This window comes from Stenella coeruleoalba, assembly GCF_951394435.1.
Source record: "Stenella coeruleoalba genome assembly, chromosome: 7".
Classification (NCBI taxonomy): Eukaryota; Metazoa; Chordata; class Mammalia; order Artiodactyla; family Delphinidae; genus Stenella; species Stenella coeruleoalba.
Window position 1 is genome coordinate 18,135,249 of NC_137153.1, and position 6,000 is coordinate 18,141,248.

At 44.1% G+C, this 6,000-nt stretch overlaps 1 protein-coding gene across 3 annotated transcripts in view; it reads right to left on the reverse strand.

Moving 5' to 3' along the window:
* Positions 1–4,552, reverse strand: part of EXTL3 (exostosin like glycosyltransferase 3) — a 127,581-nt gene extending 123,029 nt beyond the window's left edge. For 2 of the 3 annotated variants that reach the window (XM_079925781.1, XM_079925786.1), the window contains exon 1: positions 4,436–4,505. The gene's annotated coding sequence lies outside the window, so the exon portion shown is untranslated. Of the gene's footprint in view, positions 1–4,435 lie in introns of all 3 variants that reach the window. The other variant, XM_079925784.1, reaches the window with a different exon arrangement.
* Positions 4,553–6,000: the final 1,448 nt, after the last annotated feature.

Sequence of the window (6,000 nt, forward strand, 5' to 3'; positions counted from 1 at the left end):
GGGTAAGTCACTTGCTCTTTTTTTTGGAAAAATACACATAAAATTTACCGTTTTAGCCTTTTTAAAATGTATAGTTCAGAGTCATTAAATACATTCACATTGTTGTGCAACCATCACCGCCGTCCATCTCCAGAACTCTTTTCGTCTTTCCAAACTGAAACTCTCTACCCATTAAACAGCAACTTCCCATCCCCCTCTCCACCTGTCCTGGCAACCACCATTCTACTTTCCATCTCTGTGAATCTGACCATAAGTGGAATCATAAAGCATCTGCCCTTTTGTGACTGGCCTATTGCACTGAGCATTATGTCCTCAAAGTTCATCCATGTTGTAGCATGTGTCAGAATTTCCTTCCTTTTAAGGCTGAATCATACTTCATTGTATGTACAGACCACATTTTGTTTATCCATTCTTCTATCAGTGGACACCTGCGTTGTTTCCACCTTTTGACTACTGTGAATAATGCTATGAACACAAGCGTACAAGTATCTGAGTCCCGGCGTTCACTTTTTTTGGGTGTACACCCAGAAGTGGAATTGCAGGCTCAGGCAGTAATTCTCTGTTTGCTAGTTTGAGGAACTGCCACACTGTTTTGTTCCATGGGACTTTTAAATGCAGAGACAGAACTGCTTAAAGAGCTGGCCAGTGCAGTCATATTGTCATGCTGACTCCTGAGAGATGTTTCGCGGGTGTAGATTTGCCCAGAAGGGTTGTCTTGCCTCATTCTCTAGAGAAGCAGGATCCAGCTGCTGTTTAGAATAAGTCCTGCTTTAGACACAGGACCTGGGTCTGAGCCTGACCCTGCCTCAGGATCCACTTCTGTGAAGTAGGTCAATAATACTTAATTTTCAGGGTTTTTATAAAGGTCAGGGATCATGTACACAAAGCACCAGGTAAGCACTTAGAAAATGAAGCTGTGAATATCACCCTACTGACTGCAAAGGGTGGTTATGAAAACCAAACCACGTAACGGATGAGACAGCTGGAAAGGGTCATGCTTTCTACAAATGCTAAGCCCTCCTCATTTCCTTCCTAATCTCTGCTATGGTCTCCTAGCAGTTCTTCCTGCCTCCTGGCCTCTTAAGTCTATCCTCCACTCCAGCTTCAGAGTGAGCTTCCTAAAGCAGACAGGATCCTGTCCCTCCTGATAAGGCTTTCAGTGGCTCCCCTCACCCTCACCAGGCCTTCCTGTGTTCAGTCTACTTCTCAGATCTTGCCACTCTACTCCCATGATCTTCTTAATACTTGTCCCCTCCACCTGGAGCACTCTTCCCCCAGTGTTGGCTAAAAGTGAGTCATCCTAGAATTACTAATTTCCGACATTTCCGGGCCTTTCCTGACTCCACCAGACTAGACTCGAGGCCCACGGCACCAGGAGCAATTATCTATCGCCGTCCCAAGTACACGCTTCATTACAACCATCTGTGGGTTGATTTCCCCAACGCGATCAGCTTCTTAACGTCAAGGGTTAGACGATACATCTTTGCATTTCCGGCCTTAGCACAGTGCTAGGATGTTTACTGAACAAATATATATGAATAACAGGGTGGTGCTTTCATTATTGGAAAGTTGGAAAAGTTCACGAGGTTAACTCCTGAGTTCATCAGGATAACTGTTTCTAAAGTCTCATATTACATGACTAGTATTAGAATAATTAGTATCATTATATAATGAAGAGTTTTTTTGAAAAACTGGCACCACAAAGGATGGGAGCCAAAAGGGAAATATTTCAAGGTACTTTCTCTATCCCCTTCTCCCTCTAAAATAAGTGGGATGTTTTTAAATTGAGCTCCTCGGGCCTTCATGGTTCTTCTGAGAGATACTTTTGCTTCCTTGGCATCTGAGAAATAGCCTGACCTCTACGTGCATGGCCCTGATGACACGACCCCTGATAAGAGATCATCCCTGAAGCTATTTTTCATGAGTGGGCTAAAGTAATGAGTCCAGTCTTGCACTTAGTAGGTGCTTGATAAATATCTGCCCAAGAACTGAGTTCCTCATGAGTTGCTTGTTTGTGCTAAATCCTGTGAACTCCAGTCTGTGGCTGGAGGTCAATTTCTTAATTTACCTCCTTCAGAAGCAAGAACAGTGCCAGCTGTTCCAGTTTTGAAGTAATCAAGGCACTGGAAGGTTGTAAAAGCAATGGGACAATTATTTAAATTAACCTAAAGTGCATATACAGTATTTACAGCTGATGTGGGAATCATCTGATCTGCTTATTTTTAGTGAGCCCATGAATTGGTATTTAAGTTTCATTATATGGGTGTCAGTGTCTTTCCATATGAATCTCTTGAAGCTGAAGCATTAATTGATGCTTGCAATCTACTGGGCAAGGTTATCTTTTTTTTTTTTTTTTTTGGCTGCGTTGGGTCTTCCTTGCTGTGCATGGGCTTTCCCTAGTTGCGAGCAGGGGCCACTCTTCGTTGCGGTGCATAGGCTTCTCATTGTGGTGGCCTCTCTCATAGCCGAGCACCGGCTCTAGGCGTGCAGGCTTCAGTAGTTGTGGCACATGGGCTCAGTAGTTGTGGCACATGGGCCTAGCTGCCCTATGGCATGTGGGATCTTCCTGGACCAGGGCTCGAACCCATGTCCCCTGCATTGGCAGGCAGATTCCCAACCACTGTGCCACCAGGGAAGCCCTGTTCAAGGTTATCTTTTAACATGTCCTTAAACGGCTCCTTTTAAGCTTCAAACAGTGCCCTCTAGTTCTTATGCGTGCTGGTGATTATTAATGACTTTCTAGATTGTGGTTTTATCTTTGGGGTTTATTGCCACTAACTGAGGACCTTACGGTGGGAATCACTGATGAATACTAGCTAAGAAAATTTTTTTTCTTGCTTTTAATCTTTTAAAGATTTGTATCATTTTATGCACAAATACACAATGCTTTTAAATGAATATTAACGTTAGATGTAGAAAATACAAATATTTTCCAAATACAAAGTATTATACATAATGAGAAATTCATAATTTCATATTTGATGGAGAACAGACACTCCTGGGGGAAAGTACCCAGAGATGGGCTTAAGGATCATTAAGAATTTCTGCTTAACAAAGATTTATAATCCTAACAACTCCTAGACTTACCTTCTTTCCTTGGGCATAGGTGAGATGATAACTGTTTGAAAGAATTTTCTTGTTTCTGATCGTTAGAGCAAATCAAGAGGCGTGTCTAGCAAAAAAGGAACCTGTGCTCACAGCATTTTACATTTTGAAGGAAAAATAAAGGTAATTTAGTCGTCCAGACTTCTCAGAGGCAGAAATGTTTTAGAACCAAGCTTCCCTGATTTCCCATCTTCTGCCTTTTGCACTATCAGCTAATTTGTTAATTAGGATCACGTTCACCTGAAGAATATATTGTTTAGATGGTCTTCCTAGTTATAATCTTTATTGCTAAACAACAAATGAAACTGCTTGGATTTCACAAGTAAAAGCAATCAACTGATATTTATTGGGCGAGGGTTTTAAAGAAAAATAAACCTTTAAAACTAAAACTTATTTTACATCGGTGCTAGGGATCAGAGGACTAAAGTGCTTTTCTGAGCCTTTAGAAGTAGGCAAAGGTGGATTCACTTTAGAATCGCAAGTTTCAGATGAGGATTATTTCAGATTGGCATTTTTACCAAGGGGAGCTCTGGGGTAACAGAAAGTGAGACCGAATGGATGGAGCCATGCAGTGTGACCCAGAAAACAGGCTGAGGAGGACAGACCCCAACAAGCTTAAGCTATCCCAGGTGCCCGCATATTCCAGTGCCTTCTATCTGCCTAACTTTATTTTTTGAAAAGCTCGAACTGTGGGATCCCCAAACTAGGGTCAGCTGGGTTGAGGCGCTCTGGGGTGGGGCGCTCAGGGACTGTTGGGAAGCACTGTCCTGGAGAGTAATTCTGGGGTGTAAAACTTGAGGACACCCACTGGCTTAGATCACAGGACAGCAACCTCCTGATGGCTCTAGGGTGGCGGAGGCGGGCATGTGACAGACGCCACTCACTGAGTACCTGAAACAGCGGAGACTCAGGACCCACACCCACCCCGAGAATTAGACCCCTATGGACATCTAACTTTTTAGGAGTTTTCACAAAGGCACACATTCTGAAGACACGCAGCCCACACCCACACAAGTTCTCACTCATTCTAACCCCACCCCGGAGTTTTTGCATCCCTACACAAGACAGGAGGGATGAACCAAGAGCTTGAAATTACCCTGGCACAGACTCCCCAAATCAGGTTTCCCAAAGCCCAGCAGAGTCGGGGGGGGGCGGGGGGGACAGGGATGATGGGACGGAAACAGAAGACTTTTGAAATAGATTCCTCCGAGCGAAACTGGTAGCTCCATCTCTAAATATTAGCAACGTTAAGACTTCTCCTGTTGGCACAACTAGGAAAAAAAAGACTTCACACCCCCCAAAAGGGACGGTCCGGGAGAGCACCCCCTACCTTGCTACAGCGCCAGGTGGACAGGTCTCCGAGGCCGGGGAAGACACAACCTGATCCCGGGCGGCTGGCCGCAGGAGAGGCGCAGCTGCGAGTGAAGGCTGCCGGAGCTGCGGCCCTGGCCCCGCCCCTCGGACGCCCCGCCCCCAGGACGCCCCGCCCCTCGGACGCCCGCAAACCCTCGGGGCTCGGCTGCCTTAGCCGCAGCTCGGTAACCTCCGGACCCGAGCGCCCGGTGCATTGTGGGACGCCGGAGCCCGCTGCTGAGGCTGCGCTGACCTCTGGCGGGCGCGTCCAAAAAGCAGCCCCGGGCTGGCGGGGTGAGTCTGCGGGGACCCGCCGAGGGAGAGGCGGGGCCGGGCACTTCTGGGACAGCTGCGAGCTAGCGTGGGTTACCTGTTGTTCACATCTCAAACTTTGCTTTTCAAAGTGCCTGGGCCCCCCTCTCCCAGGTAGTGACATAAGTAAAAAAAACAAGAAACTTTCAGTCTCGGAAAAGCTTTTTAAGCTAGGAAAAGTAATTTTAAAATCATAGAACTAAATGACATCAAGATTATGGGAAAACCTGAACACTTAGTTTTTAGTTCTGTTGAAACCACAGATCGGCTCAATCTGGAACAGAAACTATGAAAGTGTGTAATTCAGGACTTTCTCTTCCTCAAGGAAATAGTTCAAGTGGAGTAAAATCACACAATATTCACAGTGAAAAATTAGAGTAACAACTAAAATACGTGAAAGGCACAAAGATAAAACGTCGCTGTTTAAATAAGAATATGAACATCATCACTAAGTAGAAATATTTCTATCAAATAATGTTAAAAACAGAACCCAGGAAAGCACATGGCCAATGATTCTGTGTGAAAATATGTGTTGACAAATGTAAATAGAAACTTTGGAACAATGTAAATAGTTTTATATGTCTTAAGTTTGTCTTATTTTTATTAAATAACTTTTTAAACGTTTCTAACTTGTAGGTACTAGTTCTAATTTTGGATGGCTTTGCAATATTTCAGTTTCCCCTCATTCTACATGATAAAGAAAAAATTCTGAGGTTTTAACAAAGATAAGACATTAAAGAGTTTTGCTTATCTGCAAACCCTGATGGGGCACAAAAGAAAAGTAAATTTACTGGGGAGTGTATTAGTTTCCTTGAGCTACAAACTACCACAGACTGGGTGGTTTAAGCCACAGAAATATATTGTCTCACAGTTCTGGAGGCTCAAAGTCTGAGATCCAGGAGGTCCCATTCTGAGGTGCTGGGAACTAGGACTTCAATCTATGAATATGGGGTGATGGGACACAATTCAGCCCATAACAGGGAGCAAGAGCTTGAGATTCAAAGTATAATCTTACGAAAAGGGCACTCACCCAATGACAAAAATAATAGTAATAATGTATGTAGTCTCAAATGTATCAAAACCATGACAATTTAGAGTAAAACCAAACTGATGACAACATTCTTCTTTCTGTCCTCTAACACTTTCAGGCCTTTCCAGTGGAACCAGAGATGTTAATGGAATAAGGTAGCCTCTAGCTTCACAGATATAGATCTGATGTGTCTGGCCTCC